We start from the raw sequence: 21,706 nt of genomic DNA on the forward strand, positions 1-21,706 counted from the left end.
CCTTAATTGCGAATTCGCAAAATGCGGATTCGCAATTAAGGAAGATTAAGGAATCGCAAAAAAAAAGCGATTTTCTTCATACATACCATTTTGTGATTCCTAAATAGCGATTCCTTAAAAATCGCTATTTAGGAATCGCAAAACGGAACTATGATACATATGGCCCTTTGAAACCATAACGGCATCTTCTTTTGCATAGGAATATAATTCCACCCACCCAGAAAACATGAAATTACCAGCCCATAAGAATGCAACACACACCTGGGCATTTGGATAAAATCCATTTGGAGGAGGACAAATTGACTCCCAGGGGAAGGTTAGCAGTGGGTGTGGTCTTAATCCTTTCCCTAGCAATACAGGAATGGCAATGATTTTGGGCCATAGAGGCTCATACCACGCCGTCCATACAGACAGGGGTAGCTTCATGATACAACTGTGCAAGTTTGGCGAGTAGAAATTTTCGGACCACTCGCCCTCAGAAGTCTCTCCACAATCCTTCAGGGTAGGGTCCCTGTGCACGTTTACTTGATCCAATATTGTTTTGCAGTTCATTCTTGCCACAAAGACAATTCTCATAGGTGTAGCACGGGGAACAAATCAGTCTGTACAATATCCACAGCACCATTATTGGTTTGTGACAGACTGCCTTCCTGGCAGCTGAATTAGCAAGGGCATTCACTCGGGACACTTCGTCATGTGGGAATTGGTGAACTGCAGACGACATCACAGCTATTCATTGAGGCAACATTAGAGCAATCAACATGTTGTGTACATAGAGACTATTTTAATAGATGGGCCAACAGATGCCAAAGACCACCTTTTGCATCCAGGGCTCCAAAGTCATGCGTCCTTCAAACAGTCCAAAAGCATACTTTGAGTCTGTGTACAAGTTTACAATCTTTTTCTGGACCAAATTACAAGCTCGAGTGAGTGCAATGAGTTTGGCGTCTTAAGCATACTTAACATTGGGCAGATAGCAGCTTTAAGCAATCTAATACGGTGCATACAGCATAGCCTGATGTATGTGTTATCATGCACTGCATTTACCATGAGGCATTGAGGACTCTTGAGTGTTGGGATGTGAGGCAGTGTGATCCCACCCTCCTTCTGTTTGAAAAAGCTCTCTTGAACTACTGAGCTTACGATGATGTGTTGATGCACCTGCACCCAGTGAGTGGTACAGAGACCTGAGAAGACTTTGAGCAGCATTTTCAGCCCCCCAAAATGACTTGTGGTTCTCTTCTGATGAAGGAATGAATCCAGAAACACGTATCTTAGATACACAGTACAGGCTGCACCAACAAGGGTGAAAAATTAAAGACTACTACTGAAGTAAGTGTTACCATGCACTGCATTTACCATGATGCATTGGGGCAAATTGAGTACTGAAATGTGAGGCAGTGTGCTTCAACTCTCATTCTGAATAATAGGCAATGGGCCTTTTCTGATCAACATGATCTTGTATGAATAATCCAAGGGCGAAAGCATTGCTTTCATGACAATGCAGAGTAAAGGATTTAATCTAATCATGGAGCCCCAAAGCTGGTGCATAAGACATGGCTTGTTTTATTTTTACAAATGCATTTCAGCTCCTTTAGACCACTTGAGTGGATCTTTTGCGGCATAGCCTTGCAAGGGCTTTGCCGTAGTGGCATGTCCCAGAATCCTTTGTCTACAGTACTCAGCCATACTCAAGAAAATGTGAACTTAAGAGACGGTCAGTGCACATTGCAACTTACAGATGGGTTCAATTAGCTCAGGTGGCAAGTGGTGCTCTCCTGCTGAGATTTCATGACCAATGCATTGCACTTGGGAAAGGAAAAACAATAGTTTCTCTTTTGTAGTCTTGTGTCCCTTCTTAGTCAACTCTGTGAGGACGTACGGAAACTCAGCATTGCAACGATCCAAAGTAATACATGCCAACAGTAAATCATCACCATATTGCACAAGTGAAGACCCCCAAAAAAGACCAAAGTGTCCAAATCTTTCTTTAAAGCTTGGGAGAAGATTGATGGGGATTCCGTACATACTTGTGGGAGCCATCACCATAAAAGTTTGGATCCGCCAAATCAGAATGTGAAGAGGAACTGGCTCCCTTCATGTATGGGGATGAAGAAGGCAGAACAGGACTCTACCATGGCAAAACATTGTGCACTTGCAGGTATACAGGAATGGATGGAAGCTGGGCTGCAAACAACAGGAAAACTTGTAGTAACCACATTATTGATGACTCACAGATCTTGGGCAAATCAGTACACATTAGTCTTTCCCTCTTTTTTAACATGAAGAATAAGGATATCACACATGGTAACTAGTGGTTAACCCCCCCTGTTTTATTAGGTCTGCAGTGACAGACCAAATTCCTGCCTCTGCCTCTGGGAGTACTGAGGTATTCAGGACTGTTTCATTTGTAGGTTGATCTTCATTTTCCCGGGCTCCACTTGAAGAAAGACCACCTGTGGATCCCAACGTGAAATCACCTGTGACAGTAAATTGGCTAAGTTAGGTCGTAAATTAGTTACAAAATTTTTGGTTGACATTTGATATTTTCGCAAAGCCTCCAAATCATTCTCCCGGTGCTGAAGTATGTTGAGGTAGACTCTGTTGGGCATACAGAACACTGTGGAGATACGTTTGCACAATATATTCCGACCAACCAGATTGACTTGTGAGGTCGAACTTAGAATGAAACCATGCTTAGCAGTAAAGGGCATGGAGGAGGGATCGGAAATATGATTGGTTTGAAATACTATCTACGTCTATGGAAGAGTCCAAGAGAGGCACTGAAGGGATCTCAGAGGTTATCAAAGCAGCGTTACTGCCACCAGGATCAATGAAACGCGGTGTATTACCATTTATCATACACCAATATAGGGACCTTTCTGATCTTTCCAAATCGGGGGTGTCAGGGTATAGTCGGAAACTCCTGGGCTATCCTTAATTTCAGAATAAACAATATTTGTAATTTGGTTAAATTAGGGCGGGTTGTTAAGACCAGGTACATTTGAGATAGCATTCGGGCAATCTGTTTCATAATATCCCAGATGACCAGATGCAAAACATGACCGTCCTGCACACTCCTCTTCCACTCCTGTTAGCTCTTCCAGATGGTCCTCTTGACTGTCCCCCTTCTGGTTCCCCAACTGTCTCCCCATGCAGGGGTTCCACGCCCTCATCCCTTGACAATTTGCTGCATGTTCTGCAATTTCAGAGACATTTATTTAGATTCAACATTCTCTTTCTTTCCAGGGAAGCCCCACAGTGGTTGGTAACAGTCTCAAATTCCATTTGTTTCTTAGTTTGCCATCCAAAAGATATTGGCATCAGTTGCATCTCACATTCAGTAACAATCCCTGAACAGTGGCACACCTACAGCTACCTGAGCAATCCTCATCAGATGGGCAATGCCTGAGTACCTCTCAAACACAATCTTAAGCCTGTCAAAATAATCTGCAAGCAATTGGACCCTATTTTGTTTTTAATTTGAAATCTTGGTCCAGTCTGTTCTCACTGGACACACATCCGCAATCTCAATCATCAACACATTTTTTGCCACGTTCAAGGCCCCGTTCCTGGGGTCCTACCTCGGCCACACAGACTCTTTGGCCAGCTGATCTTTAACTTCACTGGGTGCCATTGAATGCAGCCGCTGATGCACATCCACCCAGTTTGGTCTGCACACTTCAGACACACTTTGCAATTTTTCTTGGAACTGGTTTGGGTTTTCTCAAATATTGGGGGACTGTTTCTTAATCTATACTACTATTATAAAGAGAGAACACAAACCTTTGAGCCAGGTAAACTCGGGAACCACAGCGCCAATCCACACACTCGATACATCGTAGAAATTGTCAGGGTGTGCAGATGGACATAGGCTATAAAAAATTTAAAATAAACGTAAATTAAAAAATATAAGTTTTAAAAAAAAGTAGTGCCCTGAAAGTAGCGCCGGCTGCGACGCTGTGCTGGCCGCGACGCTGCGCTGGCCGCGAAGTAGCGCTGGCCGCGACATGCGTGATGACGAGGAGGAGCGGCGGACATGGAGCGGCGGTGAAGTGAGGAGTGCGGGGAGAAGCGGCGGCTCAGGTGCGTCATGACGAGGAGGAGCGGCGGACCTGGAACGGCGGTGAAGTGAGGAGTGCGGGGAGAAGCGGCGGCTCAGGTGTGTCATGACGAGGAGGAGCGGCGGACATGGAGCGGCGGTGAAGTGAGGAGTGCGGGGAGGAGCGGCGGCTCAGGTAAGGTAAAGGCACACATTGGAGTCGGGGCGGGAGGGGGTCGGGAGTGGGTGCGCACACAGGGACGGGCGGGAGCCCTTACTGCACGCAAGCCTCAAATGCTGCCCCCAGCCCCCAACGGCGGCTAAGGTAAGGTAAAGGCACACATTGGAGTCGGGCGGGAGGGGGTCAGGGTGGGAGCGGGTGCGCACACAGGGACGGCCGGGTGCCCTTAGTGCACGCAAGCCTCAAATGCTGCCCCCAGCGCCCTTCTGCCCCGGGCAACGCTGGGGCGGGCTGCTAGTGCTTAATAAATCAAAAGAGTTTCAAGGGGCATGAAGGGCGACTCAACATCTGAGACCAGGGTAGTCTCTCAAGGGAAGGAGTGCATCAGGATGGGACTGCGTGGGGTTTTCCTCGTCTGCAGTGCTGGAGTAAGGAGAGAAGAAGCGTCTCCTTGTCAGTCAGTGTGCTGTCCTTCTTAGACTTTAATGAGGAATGGTGGGGCTCCACTCTGGGAGATGTCTACACCCAGCTGGGGCTGAATGAACTCTTTGTCTAAGCCTCTCCACAGTAGAGGAGCCCACTGCTTGCTTGAATGAGAACTGGCTTTTAGAGAGAACTGGGTTTCACCACGGAATGAAGTACAGAGAGCTACGACTGAAAGATAGTCAAGCTAGAGAGAAGTAAAGGCAAAGAAGAATATAGGTTGGCAGACAAACTTGAAGTCCTAAGAGGTGCATAGAGAGAGGTAAGGTAGAGAGAAAGAGAAATGTGTGAGAGAAAGAGGGAAAAATGCGACGAGGTGTAAAACAACCTATCAGGTAAAAAGAGTAGTAAGGCAGAGAGAAAGGTGGCAGGAAATGAAGGTTAGTAAGAGAGATGAAAACAAAAATAGAAATTAGACAGTTGTATTAGAGAAAGAGAAGTGAGGTTCATAGATAGGTGAGGGAGTGACAGTGAGGTAGAGGGAGTTGTGAGGTAGAACTAGAGGTAGAGACATGGTGATTTACAGAGATGAATAAACACAGACGAGAGGTAGTGAGAGACAGGTGTGCTAGAAGGGGTGAGTTCAAATTGAGGAGGTTCAGAGCGAGATGTATGGGAGAAATGATACAGAAAAAGAGAGAAAGGGCGAGAAATAGAGGGAGAAAGAAAGGAGCAAGTCAGTGAAAGAAGGGAGGTAGAGGGAACAGTGGTAGAAAGAGAGAGAGAGAGAGAAAGAGGACAGGTAGGGCCGCACAGCGCAGCAAGACACCTTGCTGCGCTGCCCTACGCCAACGTGAAAGGGCAGGAATGCACCGTATTTAAACAATACGGTGCATTCCTGTCCTGTCTCCCTGCACTGGTGCCGTTTTGGCAGTCGTTTTGGCAGTCTAGGCCCAGTCTAGGCCCAACGTAGGCACCCTGCACCATGGAGCAAGGGTGCCTCCGTTGCATGCAGGATTGTTTTTGTGCAGGAAGATCCACCTACCAGCACAGAAACAGTCCTAAGAAGCGATTTCCTCTTCCTGTGTGAGCTGCAGAATACATCACACATAGAAAGAGGAAGAAGCGAGGAAAAATAAACATATTTCTCCTTGTTACGTCTCACCTCGGGTGTTGTACGGATTTGGCACCTCTCCAGGTTTACATCACTTTGTAAATGTGGGGAAGCGTCAAATTACATGGGTGTTGTGTGGAAAAACGCACTGCAACACCCATGGAACGCCTTCCGGGCGCAGAGTAAGGCAACGTAGAGATTTGCGCTGCATCACCTTACTCATGATGTATGAGGCCACTCAAAGCCATGCAGGGTGGCTTTGCATGGCGTCATATATCGACATGAAAGCCCTGCGTTATGCATGTACCACTTTACGTGATACAAAAGTGGCACAGGGCTCTCATAAATAAGCCCCTAAGTTTCTGTTAGGTATGCCTTTTAAGTACATCCTGTTAATTAGTCTTGGTAGCTAATAATGATGTTTCTTTCTTTTCTTTAATTTGTGCTATATCTTCTGTATGGCACATGGGTTGAGGTTTGTTTGTCCATCTATGTACAGTACGCTCCAGCTGGCTGTGTTAGCCTGTGCTGAGCTCTGAGTTCAAAGGCTTTATTACACAATCTATTGGTTTGCATTTTATCATGATTTTTTTCTTTGCAAATTTATGCTACCTTTCACTGAGGTACAATGATCCTATATATACACATCTGTGGAGTCAATAGGTAAATCAACATAAGGCATACAAGCTGTAACAATAAGCTGAGTGGAATATGATAGTCTTACAATGAACTCTTGCAAATTTCTTAAACACTGAACGCTTTAAGATTTGTATAGACTGTAAAAGATAGCATTTTTTATATAAATGTACCTTTGAGCTCACGGCTGAGCAGCTGGCAACACAGTGTGCAGGAGCAGATTGTGCATGGAAGGACACTTGACTTCCAGGGGCACAAGCTAACCCCAAATTAACCTGTGCGTTGGACTGATTCAGTTGTTGTCATTTTGGTATTGCTTTATTTATTAAATGTATTCTGTTTTTCTAAATTGGTGTGGGTTTTTTGGGTGTGCTGTGTTTTCACTTTATTACTGTTTGAAGTGCTGCATAAACACTTTACACATTGTCTCTAAGTTACACCTGACTGCTCTGTGCCAAGCTACCAGAGAGATGACAGTGCTTAATTTGAGCCGGTGGTTGCCAGTGGGGGGATCCAGCACTTATTTATGGAGAACAGCACTTATTTTACCATTTCTAATATTTAATAGGAGCAAGAGAATGAAAAACACACAGAAAGTAAAGACGACAGAATATAAAGATGGCAAAAACCGTACAAAAAGAAAGCAGAAATTTGCAACAGTGCGAAAAAGGGTCAGGCAGTGTCTAGAGGTGGATTAAAGACTACCAACCCTCGTATATGGCTTGATAATGTTTAATTGCGCCTACCGCTGGCTTTTGAGCACAACTTTGAGCACCGGCACTCTTTCTTTCACAAATTAAGCACTGCTCCAACCAGTATGCAATGTTAACGACTTAAGTGAAATCTTAAATATTGTAGAGATTTAAGTTATAATAACTACAAACAGCTCAAAGCACCAACAGTGGACATCTGGTCATGCTAGATGAGGACAATGTCACAAATTCAGGCCGACTGTGACAGAGTGCAGGCCGGCTACAGGGACCCAGTTAGGCCCACTGAACAAGAGTACCTTAAATCCTGATTGGAAGAGTTGCTGAGTCCCATGTCAAGGATGCATCTTGCAGTCGAGTCAATGTGAGGTCTGGGGCCAAGATGGGTCGCATAGAATCAGTTCCAAGGAGTTGTAAGGCTACGATGGGAAGTCCTGCGCCAACATCGAGGAGGCTGTCAACAAGGGGCTTGCGATGTGAAGTCCTACTTAGAGGATGCGTCACACACCAACTGTTTATGAAAAAGCTTCAGGGCTAACGATGGCTATTCGAAGTCCTTGCGCAGAGATGGTCCACACACAATCACATCATAAAATTGAGAGAAAGACCCTCGATGATGGGTGCCTTCAGAAACTCAAAGGGGCGGCAATCAAAAATTCATGAAAAACTTTCCTATTATATATTGAAGCAGAGAAAATGGAAGTTCAGCTTACCTACAAGTACTCTGGAAAATGCACCACAACTTTAGCACAACAGAGACTGGCATGCTGCAAAGAGGTGACAAAATAATCATTCCTCAGTCCCTGTGTCAACAGGTAGACAATCTGGCACATCACAGACAATGAGGAGCAGCCAAGACTAGACCAAGAGAGAGTGTGCTTCCCCGGCATGGACTCAATGGTGGGCCAGATGGTGGGCCAATGCTGCAGTGTTTTGCCCCTGTCATCACTGAGGATGGCTGCACTGACCCACAAAAGGAAATCAGTGGTGACTTCAGCATGCTTCCAGATGAAAGATCTCTCTTACTCATGATAGACTGTTACATGAATTTGCCAGCGGTTGAGATAGTGCATTCATTCAACAGACTTTGAGCATGTTCATCACCCGTTAGAAAATAATCTGAGCATCTTTGGGATACCAGCCACCATGAAACTAACAACAGACCACCTTTCCAAACAATGTCCACTTGAGGATTTTTAGGGTTTTGGGCAAGTATTACTTCGAGCCCCCAGTTTGGAACAATTTTTAATTTTTAACTAATTGAATCTGGCATAATGCCCAACAATATTTAACTATTCAACTTTCAGAAGCAGAATTGTACAAACACGGTTATGTCTTGCCCATGCCTCAAAAACCGGGGATTGCACTGAAGTGGGGGAGGCTGAGATGTAGAAATAGACAGAGGAAATATGGAGTGTGAGATCACAATTTACAGGGGTGCCCTTTAAAGCTGGGTACCCTAGCAAATGCCCACTTTGCCCATGCCTTAAAATGTCTCTGTTTCCAAGTTAGCTGGCACTGAAAAATTACCCTCCCATGGCGACAAGCCAATGGGGGCATTCAGAGGCAAACGAGAACATTAAATAAGGTAATTCAAACTGCCTGGCACAAGCGGGAAATATGTACTGAGGCATTCATAATTGTATGAGGATGTACTGAAACACCCCACTCTACACAACACGGAGATCACCAATGATGTTCAGCCGACCACTGATAAGGAATATTCCTGTTGAGCAGGCTGGAATCCAGCCCCAAATGATCATGAACTTAGGGCCTGATTTACAGTTTGCCGGACCGGGTCACTCCGTCACAAACATGATGGATATCCTGTTCACTGTATTACAAGTCCAATATATCCTATGGCACTTGTAATACTGCGGATGGGAAATCCATCACTTTTGCGAAGGAGTATCCTGTCTGCCAAACTCTAAATCCGACCCTTAGTCATCAAAGCAGAAGAAAGATCAATGAAATAGCTAGCAAGGACAGAGGGGCCAAAAGAAGTGACTCCCTGCCTGGAGACAAGGTGGTGGTCAGGAACTGACATTCCTGGGGGAAATTCAGGATGCATTTTGAAAATGAAGCAATGACTGAGGTTGAAAGGAAGGACACCGTATTCACAGCATAATTAGAGGACGAGTAAGTAACACATAATATGTGCTGGTCTAAGAAGTGGTGAGAGCAGACAATATGAGAATATTCTTTGGCAACCAGCATGGTTGAACTTGAAGAGGCTGATTGGAATGTAGAAGCCCATACCAAATGCAAGTTCAGGACCTCTGCACCTCGTCAGAGACCAACGCCTTCATGGCGGTTGGAACCACTGAGAAGAGGTCCAAGCATTGTCTCAAGTTGGAATGAAGAGAGTACAGCCTACGACCAAATACCAAGTCATCACAAAGACTGAGAATCTATTCTTGTGAGGGTAATGATTTGAGAATAACATAACTGAACTTTTGTTTTGTGAGAAATTGGGTTGTTGGTTGACTGGGGTGCTAGCCACAATATTTAACTGGGTGAACACAAAAAGTCACTAAATTAACCTGGGCTTGACCCTGGGTAGACTGACACAAAAAGCAGCCTGGCTTAACTCAGAGGCAATGTGTAAAGTATTTATGGAGCACATAAACAGAAATAAAGTAGAAACACTACTAATCAATAGAACCACAGTTACGATTTTGGGGTAAAAACTAGCACCTAAAAGATCAAAGCACCAACTGTGAACATCTAGCTGTGCAAGACTTAGTCAAAGTCGAAAAATATGGCTGACTTGGATGGAGTGCGGTTCAAATATAAGAACTGGATTCGTCCCGGTTGGCACTTACTTTCGGACTTAGAAGAAATTCTTTTGTTTTTCTCGGAAAATGTAAAGTCCAACTTGGTATGGATATAGGCGGTGCCTGAGGAGGGTGCGCCATCATCCTCAGGGAGCCTCTGGATGAAGTCGCTGTAAAAGTTTCTATGTTTGGACTAGGCCTGTTTTTTGGAAGTTAAAAATCTCCAGTGGCACAAGACAGGAGGCTATAGCCAATTAGAGTTCTAGGAGGCTGGATACCCCTTTGGCAAAGGACCACTGAACATGAATTGCTGCTGCGGAGAAGAACATAGTAAAAGCAGCCACAAAGTCAGATCAAGTTGCAATGCACCTTGGGTGGATAGGCGAGCAGGTTGGTCCCAGTCTTCTCTGCAGTTGTTAGCCAATTAATTTGTCTAAGTCTCAAGTTTAGAATTCAGCCTATCTGGGCATGCACATTTAGCACCTCCACTCCCTCAGGCTGGGTCCAGGTGCTGGTCCAAGATGATGTGAGCCTGTTATATTCCCGTGGCTCTAAACAGCAAACTAGCCCTTGGAATCACTCTGGTAGTCCTGGGTTCAGGTGATGAAGCATGGCTCAAGCAGCAGGGCAGGCCTCTGTGGTTTCAAGGCAGGCTCCAGACAGCAAAGCAGTCCGTCTGGGTGCAGCAAAGCAGTCTTGTGGAGTACACAGCGGCCATGGCAGCAGGCAGTCCTCTGAGATTCCTTTTACACGTCCAGAAATGTAAAAGTGGGGTTGTGCCCAGCTCAGCCTCCCCCCCAATCCTGCTAGCAGGGGGCCCATTCAGGCACACTGAATCCCTCTATTGTGTAACTGTCTATAGGAATTCACAAAGTCTAACTGCCAACTACACCCAGTCATGTGACCTAGGACAGGCTGCAGACACCAAATGGCAAAGAGCAGAAAAACAGCAACTTTCTAAAAGTGGCATTTTCAGAATTGTAATTTAAAATTCGACTTTACCATTAAAGAGGATTTTTAATTAAAATGTCCTAGATTCCAAACATGAAATGCATATCTGTCTCCAATCAAGAGTTATTATTTATTAAACATCATAATAAAACCTAATGTTATCATATGGGATAGATAGGATTCACAACATGAATTTAGGAATGTTTCTCTACCAGAACATGTAAACCTTAAAATTACATATCCAACCTTTTAATGCAGTGCACCCTGTCCTATGGGCCACCTAGTGCCTACCTTAGTGGCTTGACAAGGGGGTTATATTGCCAAGTCAAATTGGCAGTTTAAAACTACATTCAAGCTGCAATGGTAGGCCTGGGATATGTTCTAAGGGACTACCTAAGTGAGTGGCCCAATAAGTGCTGCAGGCAAACTAGTAGGATGTAATTCACAGGCACTGGGTATATGGAATACCACTCTACAAGGCACCTATATGTAAATTAAATGTGCCAATCAGGTGTAAACCAATTTTAGCGTGGTTTAGGGAGTGAGAGCACCAGCACGTTAGCACAGTTTAGCAGTGGTAAAGTGTACAGTTCTAAGGCAAACAACAACAAAATTCAGCAAGAAGTGGAGGGTAAAAACAAAAAGCATATGGATGACTCTGTAGAGAAGGCCAGGTCCAACATGTTTGTTAAAGGTTTATTCAAAATCTATGTTTGGAAGGAATGTAGTGTGCCACCCAGCCCCCACCCTTGACCACAACTTACCCCCCCTACATCCTGATGCTAGGTTCGGCCTCACACTATAAATAAGCACCACCTGAGTGCACAGGCTCAGCTTGTTGGTAACTTAGTACAATGTCTTTGTACCTCATTACCTTGCACACTACACCATACCATGTGCAGGAGTGTGTCCAGGATGTGAAGTAGTCTCGAAGAATCCTGTTTTGCTTTTCACTAAATAATTTATTGGTATTTACTTTGGCGCTATAGGCACACCACACACTAGCACTTTTAAAGCACCAGGACAAAAGACAAGTGCAGAATAAGTAAGGTTTATTAGGTTGCAGCAGGCAGGGAGATAAGCAGAATAGCAGACCGTAGTAGTCTCATAAAATATGGTGAGAATTGTCCAATGGCTATGCTGCTGACTTTAGAGCCTTTAGTGGCTTAGTGGTTAATGCTCCCACTCTAGGGGCCTGTGTTTGACCTCATGGTCACAGGTTAAAATCCTAGAGGGTCCACTCAGCCTTTCGTCCTTCTGAGGTCGATGAAATGAGTACCATTGAGTTGGATAACAATAAACATCTGTTATTCAGCTCCAAGTTACCCTTCTGGGTGAATTTGTACTTTACAAATACACATGTTATGTTGCGGCATGGGTTTGGTTGTGACCTTGACAGAATGAATTAATTTACCGATATACCTCAATGAATGTTTATGTGCTATAAAAATGCAAAATCACGCATACGCTTTAACTATTGTTGCTATATTTTACTAATCAATTGTGATACCTGCCTGAAGCACACTAAAGCTTTAGCATTGTTGCACACTTAGACACATTTTAAATTAGTTACCAAGTTGTTTTCCCATGTTGTACACTGCTCATTTTAGCTTAACCATTCTAGCTAGTAACTGTTGCCTTGTTCTCAATTTGGCACAAGAAAGTGAGGCTTTCTGTAAGTAGAAGAGTCCGCGATTGCTGGTGATGCATGCATCTTTTCCAATAAGGTCCTCTTGCATACTTCCCATGTGAAGAGCTTGGCACCTGCTTATTGATGCCTATCTGTAGGTTAAGATTGTATTGCATGTTCTGTCTTCCATTTACTTCCAATGAGTAAAGGTGAATGAATATCGCATCAAATGTATGGATTTTAGCATTGCATGCTCCAACTGATCCAGGGTGAAGATCTGGACCATTGATTATTCAATTAAATGCCTTCTTTAATTTGAAAGCTTGATATCTATTTTTGCATTACAAAAAAACCCCAAAAAAACATTAAATAAACACAAATAAATTAGCTTAAAGTACAGCAGCACTTGAAAGTCTGAGTTTATGAAATACAACTTAAATATTGATATATTACCTTTCTTATAATATAAACCTTCCATGTACTTATGTATCTATATATACACTACTTTACTCCTACAGTTAAAAACAATCTGCCTCTCCAATGCACTACCCTATATCTCACCCTATACCTCTCTCACAGTGGCGGCTGGTGGATTTTTAAAGTGTTGAGGCGAAAAATGTTGTACCCTAATGTAACACAACAGGGTGAAATCCGTCTGAATTGTGAACTTTTATTGAGATATCTGTAAATAAAAAAGGTACGCTTATACTTTAATCAAATCAGAGTTTTTCTTTGGAATCACTGACGCTAAAGCATAGGCAGTACCGTAAAAAAGCTGCAAATCCTAAGCATTTACCGAAGAGTTGTTTTGGGGGTGAAATCTCCTGGTAAAGCGGCACAAGGGCTTCCCGTGCGAAGATCAGGTGGGCTTTTTTTCCCAATGTGTCGCTCTGTGCAGGACATGCTCTCCAGCTGCCATTATCAACAAGTCCCTCTTTAGGCATCACAGGAAGTGTTTAAGAAGGCCCCGCCCCTTCTTACGCCTTTACCAAACCCGTTTGACAAGTCAGGTTTCTTAAGTCCCCTTTGCTGATCCCTTTTAAAAGTGCTCCTTTCGAAAGGCCCCCTTCTGTGGCCCAACACCGTTTTTTATTGGTTCACAGATCCCCGCTGATGACCATTGACACCATCCCTCAAAGTCAACGTTAGTGTTCCTGTTTTTTGTTGCTCTCTCCATCTGCAAACTTCAAACCTTCACTCTCAGCTGCTGAGAGTTTTCAACAAGCATTTACAATGCAACGGTTTCGCCTTTGTAAAGGTTAGAGCTATTGGCATTGTAAATGACAAATTTTGTATTTATGTGTTGGTTTTGAAAACAGATAAATAAATGGCAGTCATTTACAATGCCAATAGCTTAATCTCTCACAAATGCGAGACCTATTGCATTTGCATACACAGTCTTCATCTGTACAATTGATTTCTTTTTTAAACACCAATTTCTCTTTTTAGATTGTTTTTGGGGAAGAGGACAATATTCAGGTGGTTTTTGGGTAGGAGAACAATATTGTGTTTTTTTGGGCAAAGGGCAATTTTGTAAAAATAAAAAAAAAACACTAAGAATACAAAGCTTGGTTAAACACCTTCATTTTTTGAATGCACAAGGAGCTTGGTTTTTAGATTCAGAGGATAGGGTTCTCTGAAGACTCATTAATTAATTAATTAATCGTGGGTTTGTAATGCGCTAGAATCGACTCCCGAAGGAGTATCTCTGCGCAGTAGACCGCTGGGGAACCCGTCCTGGCTTTCCCTGTGAGATGGTCCCTACTGGGTATCTCCAAGGTGAAACCAGGCATCCCCGACGTATGTGGGGGGCCGTTGTGGAGATGAGGCAAGCTAATGCCCAGAGTTGCCAAGTGTGATCCCTGGTTAGAGTAGGCACCGAGGTGAGAATGATCAAGTCCGCTGACCCTGGTCCATGACCCTGCCGCGTCGGGAATTGAACCCTGGTCCCATTCCTGGTCCCGGGCCATCCTCTGCTCCCGGGTCTGCCGCCTCTAACCAGTGAGCCACACCACTCATTCTTCATAAGTATGGACTTTCTGTATTTTGTTATTCAGTTACGGGTATACTCGTACACTGACTTTCAGGAGTTCCCTTAACATGCAACACTAAAAGCTCTTTATTCTGGAAAGACACCAAGCGATTGAAAAAATGTCTGCTACCACCCAACACTCCTCGTCCTAGAAACCAACAGGAAAGCTTTGGGATGGCTTATGGAGGAACCGCAAAAAGAAGCAACAAAATGTCCGCTGACAAGGGAATCAAGTAAGACTGCAACTACGAGATACTGCAAAACTAAAATGAATGAAAAGATGGAACAAGAAGAACCAACACCCCTGCTGAAAAAAATGGCAAGATTGTGTTAAAAAGAGCTACAGAACACAAGGATTCACTTTGAACAACAAAAAGCGCATGAATACACTGCAGTCCATCCATGCACACGTCATCTACGTACTCTTCACTACTGCCTTTTCACTCTCCCTGCATGTACTTCCTTGTGTCTCTCTCTTGGCCATGCTCTCTCACAAACAAACTTTCTCTTAACTAGAAATACAGCATTTTCTTTCCCTTAATTTGGTGGTCAGTATATCAACAGCTATATTTAAGCTTCACAAAAAAATATACTTACAATTGGCAACCGTGTTACTCTGCAGAGAGGCAACACATTGGATGAGTATATAGTCAAAACAACTTTGACCCACCAACAGGCACTGTGAGAAACTTTCCCTGACTTCAGCTTCAAACCCAGAGCTCTCAAATGTGTTCGGTAATGCAACTGGCCAATACTCTGAATATAGCCAAACACCTCTGGTCACAGTATCCACTATTCAAAAATTACATGTTGCATGTAAAAAGAAAAGAAAAAAAAATCTGGAAAAATCATATACTCTCAGGGAATGCAAGATAAAGTAAAACGAGAACTAAACTGGGGCTGCATCACTGACACCGATTGCCTTAAAGGAAGGGTTTACCATTGTTCTGTGTGCTCTGTCGAGACACCAATGGTTTGATAAGCATGTGGTCTGAACACCTTCATGAGCCACCAACAGTTACTGTGAGAAGTTTTCACTGCCTTAATCCTCAACTCCAGAGCTCTCAATAGTGCTCTAACGTTACACTGTAATCACAAATCGCATGGAAATAATCTACAGACACGTCTGGTAAAGCATGTACACTTGGGGAAGGCAAAATGTAGTAAAATGTGAAATGTAAAACAGAACAGCATCTCTCACAAGAATCACCTGGTTTAAGTATACAGAAATCGACATGGCTAACAGTCCCATCTGCAGACTGGCTGCACCGTCCGGGAAGCTGCTCTGTGACTTATTTGTCAGACCTAGAACCTTAGAATGGTGGTCTGGACAGAGAGCTGTGCGCCTTAAACGGATTGGGCCTCAAGGCGCAGAGTACTTGGCTGAGCACCGGTCCCGGCAGCATGCAACTTAAAACCATGCTCTCAAGATCTGCATGCTGCTCTCCTTGTGTGCCTCTCCAGTGATACGGAGGTTGCTGCTGAGATGTGCCAGACACAAATTGAAACAACCTGGGACCAGAGTACGTTTCCAACGAAGTCAATTTCACCATTCTATGGGCGAGACGCACACTGCCTGGTGCATTGCAGAACCTTTAAACAAATGAGCGCAAGTCACACTGAAATTAAAGGGCATCGAGTAATGCTATGAGGAGGCAAATATGCATGTCAATGTATTTTAGTGTAGTAATGCGGGGATACGCACTAAAAAGCATTAGCATAACCCCTGACGCATGGTGCTTCACAGGGATTAACACAAACATGTTACCACATAGAAAAACCCACACTCTACCATGCATACAAAGGAAAGAGCAGTTTCTTACTCCACCACCTTACCCTAAGAAGCTCAGTCTTCCCAAGCGACTTCCGGTTTGTGTTACCTTACACCCCCATCACCTTCCACACCGAGTCAGGGAAAAAGATGAGTGAAGTAGAGGGAGCACAACAAGCACATGCAAAGCAATGGAGGGGGGTGGGAACGGAGACACGGACAGTGGGAGGGGGGGCGGGGGGCGGGGGAAGGCAGGACAGCAATACAGCCATGAGCCACGCAAAGACAGAAAACAAAGACGACAGACACGAAAACGCACAACAATACAAGGAGACAACAGAACACCAGAACACGGAGGCAAAGACGAAGACGGAAACGGAAAACAATGCTGCTTACCTGATCGCAATTTGAAAGTACGTCCTGGCAACTTCAATCGCGCAGACCACTCCTCCAAAAGACACTTCGAAAAAGACCAAAACATGCCGAGACAACAAAAAAAAACATCCGCCCACCGCCGCATGACGTTGTTAAAGGGAGGGAGAGCAAAAAAATCGCCGGAATGCCCATGAATCTGCTCTGTGAATGACGGACAGATCTCTCTTCCAATGGCTAGCCTTCATTTATGGAGCTAGCCAATGGAAGAGCAGGCGGGACAAAGCCCCCGTACTGCTAAACAAAAGATTTCGCCTGCGCGAACACTGCTGCGCAGTGGACGCCAGGCGAAACCTAAAAATGCACCTTAACATAAACGAGCACAGCTTTGCAAGATTTCTGTGTGTTTTATGTATGTTACCTGTACTTATGACGCCAGAGTGAAAAATACAACTTTGTGTAACAGAGTTCTGAAGTGTGAGTGGAGGTGTCCAGTACAGTGAATACAGGCACACAGCCACTGTACAAGGAAGGTTCTATTAGCTATTCTAGATCTTTCTGCTGCTCGTCGTGAGCCCCCTCTTCTGTTTGAGATGTAGGCACAGCCTGCCTCCCCAGAGTGGGACACAGGCCATGCACGTTACACGTTACACATGGGATGGACAGGCATGGCCCTGCCATGAGCCAGACAGGAGGAGAGATGCGGCCGGTCCGCCAAGAGATTGGCTGTAAAATGTGAGAATCCGACAAGGCTCACAAGGTGACTGTGTTTCACAACGGAATGACTTTCCAGTTGAGAAGTTCTGAGGAAGTTTGAAAAATTCTTTCATAGCTTCAAGGTAACCCCAGTACCACTCGTGGGAGGTGTCAACGTGGCGCGCTCATATTTGTGTAGAGTTAATTTTAGATCGGTGATAAATCTCGAAACTGAAAGCCCGTGCTAAGTGGGCTGTCGTCCTGCAACTGACGGCTAAACACTTCTTACGTGATGCTACACAGGCTACCCACCCAGGGGAGACTGCAGATAGAGCATAAGTGTTTTAATCAGAATAAATGTGCGCCTACTAACACGTTGGTTGGCACCTTGGCGTGTTTTCCTAGTGTAGTATACATATTTGTATGTTTATTAATGGGCAATCCATGGCCCTAGAGTAAAACACACAGTCGCGGGCGGCATTACAGGCGGGTGACGGGGGGGGGGGGGTGGAAATGGGGTCGTCGCAACGCGGGGGAGGGGTTTAAAAGTAAAAATATATAAAATAAAACTTAACTTACCGTCCCCCGCCATCTTCTGGATGGGTCTCAACTCCCGCCATCCGGTCCTGACTCCTGCGTGTTCCAGTTCCCGGCCGGCAGGTTGCAGCTCTCCTCGCGTCATCAGGAAAGGCAGCCTCCTTCCCTCCCCTCCGCCAATCAGAACAGGTGAGGCGAATCTGAGCGCGCCCCACCTCTTCCATTTTCTCTATGTAGGCTGCTGCATGCAGCAGCCTACATAGAGAAAATGGAGAGTGGGCGGTTCTGAATGAAGGCAGGGAGGAGTTTCTGGCCCACTGTTGTGCATACTGACTGTTTGGTCGGCCCCAGGGCCAACCAAACAGTCCGTATGCATAACAGTGGGCAAGCCACTCCCCCCTGCCCTCGAGCAGGACCGCCCACCCCCAACCAGGCACTTCTGCTTTCTCGCAGTACGAGAAGGCAGAAACATAAATGGTAGTTATTACCATTTAGGTTTCTGCCTTCTCGCACTGCAAGAAAGCACAGGGGAGGCGCCCAAACGCCTCTATAGAGGAGCCGCCACTGCTCTCTCAATATATCATCTGCCTCCACTCTCTGACTCATCTCAAACCTCATTCTACTACTATGATCCCCAAAATAACAAGCGCTTCAACGTCTTATAAGTGGTAGTAAGCGCTATATAAATGCAATTAAAGTTAAATGCATGTTAGACATCTATGTTTTATCCCCTGTGTCTGTGTTTTGTTTTGCAATCTGAAATGTAATTGGGCAGTAAAAGATGTAAATTACCACTTGAGATCCCAGATTTCGTCTACAAACAAATGCTTTAATATACAGCATTCTTTAATCACCCAGCTAGTTATGTTTGCACTATATGAAATACATACATGCTCCTACATATGTAAAAAAAAATAATATTTCATGGTGTCCAGCTTTAAAAAAGAAAGGGAAATTGAAAACTAAATTGGCCTATAATTAAGTGAGGTTCTTACATATTCAATTTATTTTTCACTGAAGTATTTATTTATTTATAAAGTTTTATATAGAGCGAACTTGACCCAAGAGGGTATCGGAGCGCTTTACATTTAGGATCGTTGCGTTACAAGTTACATCAGATACAAGACATAGTAAGGTACAGTGCACATAAACAATGTTTCAATAAATCGTGGGAGGGAGGGGAGGAAGGAGTAATAGCGGGAGATGATGAGGAACTATGCCCAATGTCCTGCTGGGTAGGTGACGGTCAAGGGGAAATCCAGTGCCAATCGTCTCATTAGCTGTCAAACAGTTCCACCGGTCATCAGCCATGTTGCTCAGGTCTCGGCATTCAGGAAAAAACAGTTTTAAGTTTATTTGATTTGCATCGGTTATATATCGCTATCTAGACCCAGCGGTATCAGAGCACTTAACCAGGGGAACGTTGAATTAGAAGGTACATCAAAATGATTATGAAGCGCTGGCTAGACCCGTAGGTATCAGAGCGCTATAACAGAGGAACATTTTGTTACAAATTGCATCAGTTGCAATAGCGTAATAATGTAAAGTAAACAAACAACGAGGTTGAGAAAATTTATAGGAAAGGAGGGGAGGAAGGAGCCATAGCAGAGAGACGAGGAAGAACTGTGTCCAATGTACGGCTGGGTAGGTGACGGTCGAGAGGGAAACCAGGGCCAATCTCCTCATTAGTTGTCTAGCAACTCCACCGGGCATCACCCATGTTGCTCAGGTCTCAACAATCGGGAAAAACAGTTTAGAATAGATGTATAGGCTACGAGGATAGAAGTAAAAGAAGAAGGTAGGGGGGAGGGCATAGAAACAAGCCAGAGAGGGAGTTGAGACACAGCGGAGAGACAAGGTGAACTATGCCCAATGTCCGGCTGGGTAGGTGATGGTCAAGGGGGTGAACCAGGGCCAATCTCCTCTACAGCTATCTAACTGCTCCACCGGGCATCAGCCATGTTGCTCAGCTCTCAGCGGTCGGAAGACAGGAATAATCAATTTTGAGTAGGTACAAATGTTTTCTGAACTTTGTAGGACAGAAAACATTTGGTACACAACAGAAGAGAAGTCAAATTTCATAAAACAAGAATGAAGATGTGTGGGGACGAATGGGTCAAAAAAAGCACATTTCCTTACAGAGAAGGGGAAACATTTTGAAATTATGTTCAAATGCTGGGGGATATTTTCAAAAACAGGAACTCTTTGGTAGCACACACAAAAGTACATGAATGAAAATCATAGTTGAGAAAATGACCATATTCAAACTGTGAGCAGTCTGGAGGTGTGCGTCACAAAAGATCACAATGCTGGAGAAAGATAATTCATCTTTGAAATGATTAAGTCTTTTCTATATACCCTCTAGTTCTGGTGCCTTGAGTATGACCTTGGTAGGATCCAAAAATTGAAAAAGTCTTTAATTGTTCACTTGCATCATTGAGATTCTTCAGCATGCGTTTAGTGGCTTGCTCGTTTGTTGAAGTTGTTTTTGCTTCTTCAAGGCCCTGTAAGCCTGTACAACTCGCTCCCGCTCTTCTTCCATAAGCCTTTGTCGAGCCATTGATGTAAACTGTGACTTTTTTTCAAGGGAGGAGGCATTCTGCTGCTTGAAAATATTTTTGAGAAGAAGCTGTCGCTCCCCAGGCTTCTCTTTGCCAACACTCTTTCTGGGTGTAACTGTGAAGGATGGAGGCTCCATGGCAACCTCGCCAAACTCTACCCGGTCTCGAAACATCTCCTTCTCCAGCTGATCTACTTTCTTTTCTGCTTTTTTCTTTAATACCTTCACCTTTCTGCGTCTGTCAAATTCTTTTATCTTTGGCTTCTCTTGCTTGGTCTTGCCAGACAACTCTACTTCCTTTTCAGGCTCATGGAGAGGTGAGGGAGAGGTGTGGCGCCGCGGCCAGGGCGACTGACTCCGGAATCTGGGGATCATGGTTCGATCCCCTGCTCCAGCGGCAGGTTAGCCCAGCACCATGTGACGCTGGGCAAAAGCTTGCTTAATCTTCCCGATGGCCCCTAGCGCCTAGAGACCCTAACGGGTGATTGTTCGCGCTTTACAAATGTGGGTTTATGATCAGGCTGATTATTTGTCAGGAACATGACGTGGTTTGCAACACTAGCCATGCGTTGCATGTAATTGTAAGCAGTCTCTTTCTTTTGTCTCTTGAACTTTGGCACTGGGATATCCAGTGGGGCGTTAGGTGCCTTGGGCTCCTGCAGTCTTTGCTTAAAATTGTTACATGAGGAAGCAACTATTTTTTGTCCGTTTCTTCTTTGGTCGCTTCATTTCCTTCTGACTCTTCATAAGCCCACACAGCTTGAAAGGTATCTCCTGATGGTCCAGATTCTTTGGTTTGGCATTGACCTTCTTTTTCTCATTCCTCTCCTCCATGGGCTGCCTCCGGCTAGCGGGGCAGAAGGGATCAATCGTTTTTATCTTGCCTTGCTTGCCCATGCCCACGACCGATAAATCAGACGGTGATCCCACATGCACATCCAACATTCACATTGCCATTATCTGTAATTGATATTACAATTTATCTTGCACAAATGCCGGCCATGAAAATACTATGACAAACTGTAACCCTAACACTGACTAAATAACTAACATTGGGTTCCCTTTCAGTAGTGTACTACCCGTCTACAAAGCACGTCAGCGCCTCACGTGGGGCAGGTAGTACGTAAAATATAAATTCTCATGCCATACCACATCATAACTCACTTAAAAATTAATTCTTGAGTAAAAGGAAGTTTGGAAATGTATAGTTATTTCTTAAGTTATCAGAAAGCATACTTGCATTAGCTAAAGTGTTTCATAATTGGAGAGTAGCT

At 44.5% G+C, this 21,706-nt stretch overlaps 1 pseudogene; it reads right to left on the minus strand.

The window, feature by feature from the left end:
• Nucleotides 1–20,292: 20,292 nt before the first annotated feature.
• On the minus strand, nt 20,293–21,329 carry LOC147707865 (coiled-coil domain-containing protein 137-like; annotated as a pseudogene).
• Nucleotides 21,330–21,706: the final 377 nt, after the last annotated feature.

The sequence above is a fragment of the Lissotriton vulgaris genome, chromosome 6, assembly GCF_964263255.1.
Source record: "Lissotriton vulgaris chromosome 6, aLisVul1.2, whole genome shotgun sequence".
NCBI classification, from domain to species: domain Eukaryota; kingdom Metazoa; phylum Chordata; class Amphibia; order Caudata; family Salamandridae; genus Lissotriton; species Lissotriton vulgaris.